The sequence below is a fragment of the Salmo salar genome, chromosome ssa04, assembly GCF_905237065.1.
Source record: "Salmo salar chromosome ssa04, Ssal_v3.1, whole genome shotgun sequence".
NCBI lineage: Eukaryota > Metazoa > Chordata > Actinopteri > Salmoniformes > Salmonidae > Salmo > Salmo salar.
This window is the reverse complement of record NC_059445.1, coordinates 73,706,488-73,721,764: the sequence shown is the minus strand read 5'-3', so window position 1 is coordinate 73,721,764 and position 15,277 is coordinate 73,706,488. Positions and strand designations below refer to the sequence as shown.

Below are 15,277 nucleotides of genomic sequence, written 5' to 3'. Positions count from 1 at the left end.
CTATGCATAGTGGAAAGAAACAGTCTTATTCATGATGGAAATATTTTGATAAACGTTTAGGGATGAATGGCATTTATATCAAAAACGCTGTAGGCCTCGTCGTGATTTTATTTAACTAGGCAAGTCAGTTAAGAACAAATCCTTATTTACAATGACGGCCTACCCCGGCCAAACCCAGACTACGCTGGGCTAATTGTGCGCCTCCCTATGGGACTCCCAATCGCGGCGGGTTGTAATGCAGCCTGGAATCGAACCAGAGTCTGTAATGATACCTCTTGCACTGAGATGCTGTGCCTTAGACTGCTGCGCCACTCAGGAGCCCAATAATGATGAATAGGCCAAAACATGCTCAAAATGCTCATTTTTATTGGCATCTTGTACATTCAAAATGTTGCATATTGTGAAGTGTGGGCCTATCCATCACGCAGTTGCTATTTTTAAAGTTATTTTTTCTCCTCAGTGCCAGTTCTCATAGCATACTGTTTTCTGCACCATTGTAAACCTTGAGTGCAGTGCATGGGTGCACATTTTTTTGTGAAATTCTGTGTAACATGTCTTCATAGAATAGTGTAGAAGTGGTTGTGTGGAACCCTGCCAAACCCCATGGCTTCCTCTGTCATAGATAGGGTGCTGCTGACAGCATATACCTCCAGGTTATCTAGTGAAAATAACTACAATGTGATACCGTCTATACCAGTTCACTTTCAATGTCATATAAATGAGTTATATTATGCTCAAGATAATAAATTGCCCTGTGTTCAGATGAGATGTTAAATGGGTATCCTGACTCTGTGGTCACTAAAGATCCCATGGCACTTATTGTAAGAGTTGGGGTGTTAACCCCGGTGTCCTGGCTAAATTCCCAATCTGGCCCTCATACCATCATGGTCACATAATCATCTCCGGTTTACAATTGGTTGTTGCTGTAATGAGAATGTGTTCTCAGTCAATTTACCTGGTAAAATAAGGGTAAAAAAAATGAAAATGGCTATAGCAGAGATGCTAGATATAATGACGAGATGCTCGAATCTCCGCCCTAACAATGGGATTCGTTGTCCGCAGAACGGCTGGCTGTCTGGACAGATTTTGGGCGGTGTAAACCATGTCGCTTCGCCTCTTCCTCTCTGTCTATAGGCGCACAGGTGACCCAGGCAGTAGAAATGCACAGGTAGTCCTATAGAGAGCATACAGTACAATGCTCATCTTTTGAACTATGATATGCGCCTACGGTAATTATATCTGCCTTTATAAAAGGATTGCTATGTTGTTATCTTTGCTGCTACGAAATGGGCAAAAGACCCAACCAAATAACGATGTTTGGAAAGTGGTTTGTTTTACACGCGTTTATGAACATTTGTAATCCCATCTGTGCTAGAGTGAATCAGTGTGGAAAACGTGTAACCTAAATCTAAATGACAGGGTGATATTTTTGGTTGATTTCACTTTGAATTCCCTTTAGACAACTCAACCAAATGTAAATGAAAACTAGACGTTGAACTTCCCGGTGGGTTAGAACAGCCAGTGAAAGAGGACATGGTAGATGCTGTGAGCTGTTTTGGCCAGTAGATGACAGTGTAAGCAATGTTCTGTGACTCCTCTCTCTTTCCACAAAGCACATGAAACAATTCTCATAAAATTACAAAAAAGGCAACTGAGAACATCAAATGAATTTTGTTCTCTGGTGGAAGATGTCCCTCCTGACAGAAGTACTAGGCCTACAATTCGTTTTCACGTATTTTGATATCTGAACATGTGGGCCAAAATGTGTAATGAGTAGTCAGTCCCTGTACTGTCCCTATTATTTGTTTTCCTAATCATTTGATAATTTGTGGTTAGTTAGTTAGTGTATGAACTAAAACAATTAGTATTTTTGAAACTATATGAAACATTTGGTTTTGATGTTATTCACAAGATCAACATACTGATTTTAAAAAACATATCTGTTTAGCTCAGTTTAAAAAAAATGTATTTCTCGTATTAATAAACATATTAATATCACGTAAAATAGCAACACCTGAATTAAATGAAAACCCTCAGCATTTTGAAATAATTGATGTTAATGTTCTCATACTGTTGGCCCAAAAATAACTACTAACTATGAAAAATATTTTAATCTCATTTACATAACTATCTGACGGATCTGTTCAATTTGCAACATTTCAATGATTATTTTAATTGATAATACTTTAAGTGGTATGTTATTTCATTTGAGCTAATTCTTCAAAGTAAATAGGGACTGTTTTTGTCGTTGAATTTCTGTTATAATCGATTAATTCCAAAATGATATCATGTTTTATGATTGTAATTGTATTTTCCTTAAGATGGCTTGACGTAAGTCATGACAGAAAGCGATAATTAATTATATGAATTGTAACAGTAGAGCAGTTCTAAACAGCATAATACATAACCAAGAAACAGTCAGTCACAGACGCAGTCTATTTTCTTTATTCTTTATTTGATTGTTTTAATCAGTTAAAGTTAAGGTATTTCCTTCACTTTTTGAACTGCTCTTTTGGACATGCAAAATTGTATTTTGTTGTTCTTGTATGAGTGTCATTGTATCCTAAATCACATTTTATCAACAACTTCACAGTTGTCGCCTGTCAGTCGCCTGAAGTTGCAGCCAAATTCATTTTTATATTATCCTCAAGTAATATCTGGATGCTCCTTTCATCCCCACGCATCAAAGCCAGCCAATGCACACTTCAAACAGCCATCACCAACTGCCAATCATGTTCCCAAAGAAGACAAACAAAACTGAAACTGTAAATCAACCAAGGGCCCGCATCTACAAAGTAAATAAATATATTATAAACAGATGCCATGATTTACAACATATGGATAAATAAAGCACTATGTCATCTTTTTCAAAACAGTGGTTCAAGCAAGGTCCAAAACCCTCTCATCCAACCAAGCCTCTCATGAGTCAATGACTTCACTGGAGCCTGGTGTATACTGGCACAACCCAGACTGGTTATGGTTGTATAAATCATATTCTTTCTCCAACCTGGTCTCAGAGCATTTTGTATTTTTCTGTAGGTAAATCCAAGACTCCATTTGGTGTGATATGTATTCATTTGTGGATGTCCGTCACCCATTTCCTGCAACTTGGGCTCAGAGCATTTTGTATTATTCTGTAAGTAAATCCAAGACACTCCATGTAGGGACAGATCGAAATTTAGTAGGGGGGGCTGGTCCAACTCAAGGTTTCATTAAAAAAAATGCTCCCCCCTCCCCAAAGTAAAACATATTTTCACATGACCCTCCCCTTGTACTGTAAAATAAATTGAACACCCACCCCCCTCATAGAATTAACTGAAAATAATGTTAACGACTACAAATAACAATAACTGTAGTGACCCTGTGTTTAAGAAACATGGATGTTGACTTTACCACTTCAGCATGCTTTTGTGGCACAGTCGATGTCAGGCAGGGCTACTGGCCAGAAGGTTAAGGGTTCACCGACCACCACAGACGAGCTCACTCTCCCTTCCTGTTTCATTACACTACGACCAGAGCTGGCTGCAGACAATGATCAGCTAGGGGGAAATCAGATTTTCAACATTTTGATGCCATATTTGTAATCATATAAAATATGCAATCAATTTTCTACCAACAAGTTTCTGTGCCAATGCACCATACAACCAATAAACAAAGCATACAGACTTCGGGCACTTCAATATCATGGTTTGCGTTTTCAACACCATAATAAATAGGCTATGTCAATCTCACAAACAGAAAATAGATCCCTCCCTACCTTGTAGGCTTACCCAGTATCGTAGGCTTACCCAGTATCGTAGGCTTACCCAGTATCGTAGGCTTACCCAGTATCGTAGGCTTACCCAGTAATCGAAGGCTTGGCTTGACAATCTCCCAATGTCATGAAACTTTTGGGTGTTTTGTAATAGATGTCTCTTTCTATTCATCAATTGGCCACTGCACAGTTAGGCTTGATTTATTTTTATTTGTCAGTAAAAAAAAAGTGACAGGGTTTGCACAAAAAAGTTGGGGGCTTATTTCCATTGTGTCCCTAATTTTTACATAAATACGTATACAATTACATCGATACGGACACATTACAGAGATAGAGGCAAAACAATGCTCAACCTCCAGATGAGGATGTGGGGGGAGTTTAACTACAATTCTTAGAGGCTTGTTTGGCTTGTAACTTATTCTTTAGATGTTTGGGGCTGCTGGTGAACCATGAGGTGCAGGCATAATCAAAGTGACACTGCACTAGCGCACTTGCCAGAGACTTTAGGGTGTCTATAGCAAGGTTCCCATCCAATTGGCGACAGATTTTCATGTGAATATTCTAAAATCTTCATAACATTTCAGTGTCCTTCAGGAAAATTTGGAGCCGGACAACATGACAGGGAAGATTTTAATTTACCGGACATTTGAGAAATTTAATGGGCATCCATATGCATTCAGATCCAACCCAACGCAGCCAGCACCATCAATAAATGAGGGATGTTAGCTAAATGAGCCACATTAACGTGTCATTAAAAACAGCCTGTAACACATTACAAATGTGTAGCATTTGCAAAACTTTCTAGCCTATTTGTTTTGAGGGGTCGGGGGGGTTTAGGCTACTTTCCTAAAACAATAATTGTCCACCTCACGGTTCATTGTTAGATATTTGAGCACTAAATGTATCAGGGCATTACATGCAAAGGCTTATAGGCTTAGGTGTTGTCATGACGTTGGCCTCTTTTGGTACAGGGAGGACAGTTGACCCCCTCCCCTTTGTACCATCCCCCAACCTACCTTCCCCCCAACCCAGGCCCTGTGTGAAAGGGTTGTAAAATTCCAGGAGAGTCTCTGGCCACATGGCCCATAGAGAGACACAGGAAATTCTTCCAACTCACAGAATTGGGGAGCCAAGCGACATTTGTGTTCTGGAGAAGGTATGGAAGATTGGTGAAGAATCCAGCTACGAACTGGTCCGCTTGGTACAATTTTGTGATACTCAGAAGAGACAATATAGCCATATTACCATAAAACTGTTTATATAATAGCCTCAGCTTGAGACTTGCATCATAATGGTTGTATAAAATGTATTAATGAGGATAAAGCTATTTGTAATACATTGAGATGCTATGTACTGATGTTAATGTGATGGAATTGGATTTCTGTACCAAGCTTCACTCAGCCATCGGCACGCCCCCCAAGGGACACAGACAGGACCAGGCGTCATTTGACAAGCCTGTTCAAGGGTCACTATAAAACCCACCCTGATTTACATTTCTTTAGACCAGGCCTCCACTCCATGGCCAATAGGTTTTACCATCCAATTCCTCTACTGAAAGTGAACTACACCACGTGGTTAACTTTTAGACTATCGAGACCGACAGAATAAGAACAAGTCTTTGATATTAATTAATAGTCTGCAGCTAAGTAAATTATATCATCGAACGTGAAGACCAACGAAACATCCATTCTATGACGACATTAATGAATGTCGCTTTGAAAGATCCATTCTAACCGAGAGAGAGAGAGAGAGAGAGAGAGAGAGAGAGAGAGAAACTCTCCATCAGAACGACGCTCGAACAAGGATCCCGACGACACACTGAGCGTAAATATATATTGATTGCAATTGTTCCCGAATGAGTGAGCCTTCAATTGTTAATATTAATGAACTCTGTGTACCTCCTCAGCTGACCGTTTATGACCCATTGTCTAACAGACCAGCCATGCCTGTTAGCCATTAGGACACATTCCATCAACCAACCAGGTATGGTCACAGGCCACAGTGCCTTCTCCACTGACCACACTGTCTTCCCCTAACGCTAGCTGCAACGCAGTCCTTCACGAGGGGTATCTGTCGAAAGCACCCCTTGGGAAAAAGACGTTTAGAAACCTCTTGGTACAAAATCCGATCCACGGAGATAGTACGATATCTCGACACATTCCATCAGCCAACCTGATTGACCATTCTTTTCATGATTTCGAGCCAGCTGTCTCTGTGAATAAGCAACTTCCCTCCTCCTTGCAGTCGTGCAATACGATAGTTGAGATGAACTTCTCTTGCCCTTTGGACACTTCCGCAAGCACTGCGGCCGTCCCAGCAAGAAAAACATTGATGCGCAGAGTATACTCTGCTTCTGATGATACACCTTCCGCTTTGTTGGGGACTGTCACCCCTTACAATGACACTAATGGCGTCAGTCCAGCAACTGACCCGATGACTCCCACTGGTGAAACACTTTGCGATATCACAGACCGATATCCTCGTCTCAGTTCGCAGATACTGAAGAGGTTGCCACACGCGGATGCGGTGGTGACTGACATGCCTCGACAGCCACTGAGCGTTTTGAAGCACATACACCAGGAGATTTGGTTGGAAGGTTACAGCCATTCTCATAACAACGCGGCCGCTGACAACTCGTACATAGGGTCCGACCTTTTCATTTGCGCATCGGACACCAACACCACCCGCTGGTGGGGAGGTCCCGAGGCACAAAGGGGGGGAATAGTAGCCCAGACACATGATGAGCCTCATCGAGGCCGGTGGGGGGGTCAAGACTACGGACAACACCGTACGAGGCCGCCAGAGCATAAATCAAATCTAGTTGTAAACTCTCCTATGAGAACAGTGAGGAGCAGACAGGCCCCTAGACGGGGATTATCTTAGAACACATCTAAGATAGTACTGAGGTGTACCACACTGGTCGTAAAGGAAGTCCAGTGGACTTGTCCACCTCCAAAACAAATGGCATCAGTAATCATTCTTTGCCATGTGTAGGTTCAACTACAATACAACTAGTAAAATGCTCCAATCATGTGTTCCGGTAGATAATATTTCAGAATAAATCGGTAGGATAACTGGTCCCCTTGAGTACCAGTACCAATACTAGCAACAGTCAGTCCCGCTACAATCAGTAAGAAGGTTAGAAACCTAACCAATCAAATTACCATTGACAACAGCGACATAGGAGTCACTCAGAGTGCAAAACGTGGAGGGGAATCTCCAGTGCACTCTTCCAATGGTTAACACACGTGTCACTAATAAATAGGACCCTCCATTCAGGAGGAAAATTATTAGAAGTCATGAACCATGATCACACCACGTATGACTGGTCCAATACTTAAAGAGTACTTCCGTCGTGAGATTAGCTCCTCCGTGGATAACATAGCTATGAAATAGACTTCATACCTACCGCCACTACAATAGTGGAAGACACCGTGACTTGTAGAAAAACTACTACAGACTCCCTTGACACCAATTCTGACTGACCTCCAGGCATTGACCTGAAAATTACCTGACTACGTCAGACTCATTCTGAACAAGTTGTAATCTGCCCGGATACTTGGTTTTCTTCCCTTGACATGCGCGCTTGTGTAAGCATAAGCGCACATGCACAACGGAACATCCAATTAGGATTTATGCTAGGACCACTTAAGGGCCAAAGCAATATACCAGCCTTAGTAAAGTTGAACATTTACTTCTAGGCCTTTGACTCTACAGCACTCACCAGTTTTCTTCCCAGAAGTCCATAGGTCATCCCTGTAGACTGCCCAAAACTAGTGCATTACAGCTGTAGACTTATCATATAGTTAAACTTAGGATAGCGCCTAAGCAACACACCAAGTAGGAAAAACCCTAGATATGGCATTAGAGACAATGCCATGATAATCATTTTGCCAGAACATTGGACGTATATAGAATACAGTCCAATTAGATTATTTTTTGTGTGAGAACTATATTTTGTATATTTTTGTTTTGTTTATGCTTTCATTCCTTTTCGGTTCAGTTCCTTTGACACTTAGGAAGTGATAGAGCCATAAACAAAGTCCCCATACAACCATCACTTAGTGCCACAACGCCGCTCATTGGGGAATCAATGTAATTATATATATTTCATGAGTGTGTGTGCGTTGTTAACATCTGCCTAAGTTACTGCCCAGATCTTCCAGTCTGGACGACGGGTCCAGAATGGCAACCCCAAATCCGGACACCCAATGCCTATCCTTGTGGCGGCATGTCCGCTGTCAGAGAGCCTACCAAGGTAAACCACCAGAGGGGGGGACCGCAACGGCGATCACCAACCGGACATCAACTGCCCATCCTTATGGTGGACGGCTCCGCTTTCAGAGAGCCTACCAAGTTCAACCACCAGAGAGGACTGCAACGATGATCTACCAATGGGACATCACGTGGTCATGATTTTATGTTGATTTGTAACTTGCAGGATAAACAAGATCCAAACCACCAGGGGGGGTATGTCATGACGTTGGCCTCTTTTGGTACAGGGAGGACAGTTGACCCCCTCCCCTTTGTACCATCCCCCAACCTACCTTCCCCCCAACCCAGGCCCTGTGTGAAAGGGTTGTAAAATTCCAGGAGAGTCTCTGGCCACATGGCCCATAGAGAGACACAGGAAATTCTTCCAACTCACAGAATTGGGGAGCCAAGCGACATTTGTGTTCTGGAGAAGGTATGGAAGATTGGTGAAGAATCCAGCTACGAACTGGTCCGCTTGGTACAATTTTGTGATACTCAGAAGAGACAATATAGCCATATTACCATAAAACTGTTTATATAATAGCCTCAGCTTGAGACTTGCATCATAATGGTTGTATAAAATGTATTAATAAGGATAAAGCTATTTGTAATACATTGAGATGCTATGTACTGATGTTAATGTGATGGAATTGGATTTCTGTACCAAGCTTCACTCAGCCATCGGCACGCCCCCCAAGGGACACAGACAGGACCAGGCGTCATTTGACAAGCCTGTTCAAGGGTCACTATAAAACCCACCCTGATTTACATTTCTTTAGACCAGGCCTCCACTCCATGGCCAATAGGTTTTACCATCCAATTCCTCTACTGAAAGTGAACTACACCACGTGGTTAACTTTTAGACTATCGAGACCGACAGAATAAGAACAAGTCTTTGATATTAATTAATAGTCTGCAGCTAAGTAAATTATATCATCGAACGCGAAGACCAACGAAACATCCATTCTATGACGACATTAATGAATGTCGCTTTGAAAGATCCATTCTAACCGAGAGAGAGAGAGAGAGAGAGAGAACTCTCCATCAGAACGACGCTCGAACAAGGATCCCGACGACACACTGAGCGTAAATATATATTGATTGCAATTGTTCCCGAATGAGTGAGCCTTCAATTGTCAATTGTTAATATTAATGAACTCTGTGTACCTCCTCAGCTGACCGTTTATGACCCATTGTCTAACAGACCAGCCATGCCTGTTAGCCATTAGGGCACATTACTCTACCAATCCTTTGTGACGATAATTACTGTTTGTATGTTTTCTGTTAATTACTTAGTGTAGTAAATAAATGATTTTAAGACAATTGATGTATGGATGATTTTAGTAAAGACTGGGTTCGTGCAGATACAACAATTTACGACGTTTGGAATGAGACTGGACTCGAGGTAAAATACACCATTTAAACCAGAAGATAATCGGCCTATACTATAATAGAATATAATATTATAATATAGGAAAGTTATATTAGGAAAATTATAGCTTTGTAATCTGAATATTCTCCTTGGTGCCCCGATCTCCTAGTTAATTACAATTAAACGATTAATCAGTTTAATCGCGTGATAATAATTACAGGGAGTTAATTGATAAACATGTCTTCAGTTTAATGGTACCCCAAAGACACGACAGTGTCTACTGTATGATATTCATATTACTTTTATATACAGAAGTATGTGGACACCCCTTCAAATGAGTGGATTTGGCTATTTCAGGCACACCCGTTGCTGACAATATTGAGCACAGAGCCATGCAATCTCCATAGACAAACATTGGCAGTAGAATGGCCTTATTGAAGAGCACAGTGACTTTCAACGTGGCACCGTCATAGGATGCCACCTTTCCAACAAGTCAGTTAGTCAAATTTCTGCCCTGCTAGAGCTGACCCGGTCAACTGTAAGTGTTGTTATTGTGAAGTGGAAACATCTAGGAGAAACAACGGCTCAGCCGCAAAGTGGTAGGCCACACAAGCTCACAGAACGGGACCGCCGAGTGCTGAAGTGCATAGCATGTAAAAATTGTCTGTCCTCGGTTGCAACACTCACTACAGAGTTCCCAAGCTGCTTCTGGAATCAACGTCAGCACAAGAACTGTTCGTCGAGAGCTTCATGAAATGGGTTTCCATGGCCAAGCTGCTGCACACAAGCCTAAGATCACAATGTGCAATGCCAAGCGTTGGCTGGAGTGGAGTAAAGCTCTAAAGCAGTGGAAACGCGTTCTCTGGAGTGATGAATCACCCTTCACCATCTGGCAGGCTGACGGACAAATCTAGGTTTGGTGGATGCCAGGAGGACGCTACCTGCCAAAATGCATAGTGCCAACTCTAACGTTTGGTGGAGGGGGAATAATGGTCTGGGGCTGTTTTTCATGGTTCGGGCTTGACCCCTTAGTTCCAGTGAAGGGAAATCTTAATGTTACAGCATACAATCACATTCTAGGTGATTCTTTGCTTCCAACTTTGTGGCAACAGTTTGGGGAAGGCCCTTTCCTGTTTCAGCATGACAATGCCCCTGTGCACAAAGCGAGGACCATGCATAAATGGTTTGTTGAGATCGGTGTGGAAGAACTTGACTGGCCTGCACAGAGCCCTGACCTCAACCCCATCAAACACCTTTGGGATGAATTGGAACGCCAACTGCGAGCCAGGCCTAATCGCCCAACATCAGTGCCCGACCTCCCTAATGCTCTTGTGACTGAATGGAAGCAAGTTCCCTCAGCAATGTTCCAACATCTTGTGGAAAGTCTTCCAAGAAGAGTGGCGGCTGTTATAGCAGCAAAAGGGGACCAACTCCATATTAATGCCCATGATTTTGGAATGAGATGTTCAATGAGTAGGTGTCCACATACTTTTGTGTATGTATGTATGTATGTATGTATGTATGTATGTATGTATGTATGTATGTATGTAATGTATGTATGTATGTATGTATGTGTGTGTGTGTGTGTGTGTGTATGTATGTATGTATGTATGTATGTATGTATGTATGTGTGTATATGTGTGTGTGTGTGTGTGTGTGTGTGTGTGTGTGTGTGTGTGTGTGTGTGTGTGTGTGTGTGTGTGTATATATATATGTATGTGTGTGTGTGTGTGTGTGTATGTATATATATATATATACTCAAAAAAATAAAGGGAATACTTAAACAACACAATGTAACTCCAAGTCAATCACACTTCTGTGAAATCAAACTGTCCACTTAGGAAGCAACACTGATTGACAATAAATGTCACATGCTGTTGTGCAAATGGAATAGACAACAGGTGGAAATTATAGGCAATTAGCAAGACACCCCCAATAAAGGAGTGGTTCTGCAGGTGGTAACCACAGACCACTTCTCAGTTCCTATGCTTCCTGGCTGTGATGTTTTGGTCACTTTTGAATGCTGGCGGTGCTTTCACTCTAGTGGTAGCATGAGACGGAGTCTACAACCCACACAAGTGGCTCAGGTAATGCAGCTCATCCAGGATGGTACGTCAATGCGAACTGTGGCAAGAACGTTTGCTGTGTCTGTCAGCGTAGTGTCCAGAGCATGGAGGCGCTACCAGGAGACAGGCCAGTACATCAGGAGACGTGGAGGAGGCCGTAGAATGGCAACAACCCAGCAGCAGGACCGCTACCTCCGCCTTTGTGCAAGGAGGAGCAGGAGGAGCACTGCCAGAGCCCTGCAAAATGACCTCCAGCAGGCCACAAATGTGCATGTGTCTGCTCAAACGGTCAGAAACAGACTCCATGAGGGTGGTATGAGGGCCCGACGCCCACAGGTGGGGGTTGTGCTTACAGCCCAACACCGTGCAGGACGTTTGGCATTTGCCAGAGAACACCAAGATTGGCAAATTCGCCACTGGCGCCCTGTGCTCTTCACAGATGAAAGCAGGTTCACACTGAGCACATGTGACAGACGTGACAGTCTGGAGACGCCGTGGAGAACGTTCTGCTGCCTGCAACATCCTCCAGCATGACCGGTTTGGCGGTGGGTCAGTCATAGTGTGGGGTGGCATTTCTTTGGGGGGCCGCACAGCCCTCCATGTGCTCGCCAGAGGTAGCCTGACTGCCATTAGGTACCGAGATGAGATCCTCAGACCCCTTGTGAGACCATATGCTGGTGCGGTTGGCCCTGGGTTCCTCCTAATGCAAGACAATGCTAGACCTCATGTGGCTGGAGTGTGTCAGCAGTTCCTGCAAGAGGAAGGCATTGATGCTATGGATTGGCCCGCCCGTTCCCCAGACCTGAATCCAATTGAGCACATCTGGGACATCATGTCTCGCTCCATCCACCAACGTCACGTTGCACCACAGACTGTCCAGGAGTTGGCGGATGCTTTAGTCCAGGTCTGGGAGGAGATCCCCCAGGAGACCATCCGCCACCTCATCAGGAGCATGCCCAGGCGATGTAGGGAGGTCATACAGGCACGTGGAGGCCACACACACTACTGAGCCTCATTTTGACTTGTTTTAAAGACATTACATCAAAGTTGGATCAGCCTGTAGTGTGGTTTTCCACTTTAATTTTGAGTGTGACTCCAAATCTAGACCTCCATGGGTTGATAAATTGGATTTCCATTGATTATTTTTGTGTGATTTTGTTGTCAGCACATTCAACTATGTAAAGAAAAAAGTATTTAATAAGATTATTTCATTAATTCAGATCTAGGATGTGTTATTTTAGTGTTCCCTTTATTTTTTTGAGCAGTATATATATATATATAAGCATGAGGAGGTGTGGTATATGGCCAATATACCACGGCTAAGGGCTGTTCTTAAGCGCGACGCAATGCAGAGTGCCTGGATACAGCCCTTAGCCGTAGTATACTGGCCATTTACATTTTGTTTAAAATTTATCCTTTATTTAACTAGGCAAGTCAGTTAAGAACAAATACTTCTTTACAATGATGGCCTGCCAAAAGGCAAAAGGCCTCCTGCGGGGACGGGGGCTGGAATTAAAAATAAATGGAACGCAATATGTATATAGCATTCCACCGGCATATCTCCATCTCTCCGGGTTTGGCCTATGTTTCTCTTCCATTTATTTATATATACAGTTAAAGTTTACATACACCTTAGCCAAATACATTTAAACTCAGTTTTTCACAATTTCTGACATTTTAATCCTAGTAAAAATTCCCTGTTTTAGGTCAGTTAGGATCACCACTTTATTTTAAGAATGTGAAATGTCAGAATAATAGTAGAGAATTATTTATTTCAGCTTTTATTTATTTCATCACATTCCCAGTGGGTCAGAAGTTTACATACACTCAATGAGTATTTTGTAGCATTGCCTTTAAATTGCTTAACTTGGGTCAAATGTTTTCGGATAGCCCAAACGATTGGAGAGCCTTCCACAAGCTTCCCACAATAGGTTGGGTGAATTTTGGCCCATTCCTCCTGACAGAGCTGGTGTAACTGAGTCAGGATTGTAGGCCTCCTTGCTCGCACACACTTTTTCAGTTCTGCCCACAAATTTCAATAGGATTGTGGTCAGGGCTTTGTGATGACCACTCCAATACCTTGACTTTGTTGTCCTTAAGCCATTTTGCCACAACTTTGGAAGTATGCTTGGGGTCATTGTCCATTTGGAAGACCGATTTGCGACCAACCTTTAACTTCCTGACTGATGTCTTGAGATGTTGCTTCAATATATCCACATAGTTTTCCTTCCTCATGATGCCATCTATTTTGTGAAGTGCACCAGTCCCTCCTGCAGCAAAGCACCCCCACAACATGATGCTGCCACCCCTGTGCTTCACAGTTGGAATGGTGTTCTTCGGCTTGCAAGCCTCCCCTTTTCTTCCAAACATAACGATGGTCATTATGGCCAAACAGTTCTATTTTTGTTTCATCAGACCAGAGGACATTTCTCCAAAAAGTACGATCTTTGTCCCCATGTGCTGTTGCAAACCGTATTCTGGCATTTTTATGACGATTTTGGAGCAGTGGCTTCTTCCTTGCTGAGCGGCTTTTCAGGTTATGTCGATATAGGACTTGTTTTACTATGGATATAAATACTTTAGTACCTGTTTCCTCCAGCATCTTCACAGGGTCCTTTGCTGTTGTTCTGGGATTGATTTGCACTTTTCGCACCAAAGTATGTTCATCTCTAGGAGACAGAACACGACCCCTTCCTGAGCGGTATGATGGTTGCGTGGTCCCATGGTGTTTATACTTGCGTACTATTGTTTGTACAGATGAATGTGGTACCTTCAGGCATTTGGAAATTGCTCCCAAGGATGAACCAGACTTGTGGAGGTGTACAATTTTTTTTCAGAGGTCTTGGCTGATTTCTTTTGATTTTCCCATGATGTCAAGCAAAGAGGCACTGAGTTTGAAGGTAGGCCTTGAAATACATCCACAGGTACACCTCCAATTGACTCAAATTATGTCAATTAGCCTGTCCGAAGCTTCTAGAGCCATGACATCATTTTCAGGAATTTCCCAAGCTGTTTAAAGGCACAGTCAACTTAGTGTATGTAAACTTCTGACCCACTGGAATTGTGGTACAGTGAATTATAAATTAAATAATCTGTGTGTAAACAATTGCTGGAAAAATGACTTGTGTCATGCACAAAGTAGATGTCCTAACCAACTTGCCAAAACTATAATTGTTAACAAGAAATTTGTGGAGTGGTTGAAAAACGAGTTTTAATGAGTCCAACCTAAGTGTATGTAAACTTATGACTTCAACTGTGTGTGTGTGTGTGTATGTGTATATATATGTATATATATATATATATATATATATATTAAACTTTCAAAAAAGTAATCCAAGCCATTGTTTATAGGGAAAATACGAGCAGAAGAGCAAATGTAAACTAGGGAAAAAACGCACTACCCTCTCCTGTGACCCCCAAATTACCCCACAACCTCCCAAACGCAAAATTAAGAGTTTGACAACCCTCCCCTATTTTGGACCTCCCCTCCCCCCAGTAAATTTCAATCTGTGCTTTAGTGTGATATCTTAAGTTTCGTATGATATGTATTATTTTATGGATGTCCATCAACCATTTTGTATGACATGTTACAAATTACAATTTGTTACAAATTACAATTTGTGACATATGTTACGAATTTGCAAATCATACAATATGTTACTTATTTGCTAACGTATGATATGTTACGAATTCTAGCTAGGTGGCTAAGTGGCTAATGTTAGCTTGGTGGCTAATGTTCGCTAGCTGGCTTATGTTAATATTAGGAGTTAGTTTAAAAGGTTTTAAGGTTAGGGTTAGGGAAAGGGTTAGCTAAAATGGCTAGGGATAGGG

General features: G+C 42.2%; 1 long non-coding RNA gene across 1 annotated transcript in view; it reads left to right on the top strand.

Moving 5' to 3' along the window:
* LOC123742495 (uncharacterized) overlaps positions 1–15,277 on the top strand; it is a 47,764-nt gene that overhangs the window by 1,808 nt on the left and 30,679 nt on the right. The window lies entirely within an intron of this gene.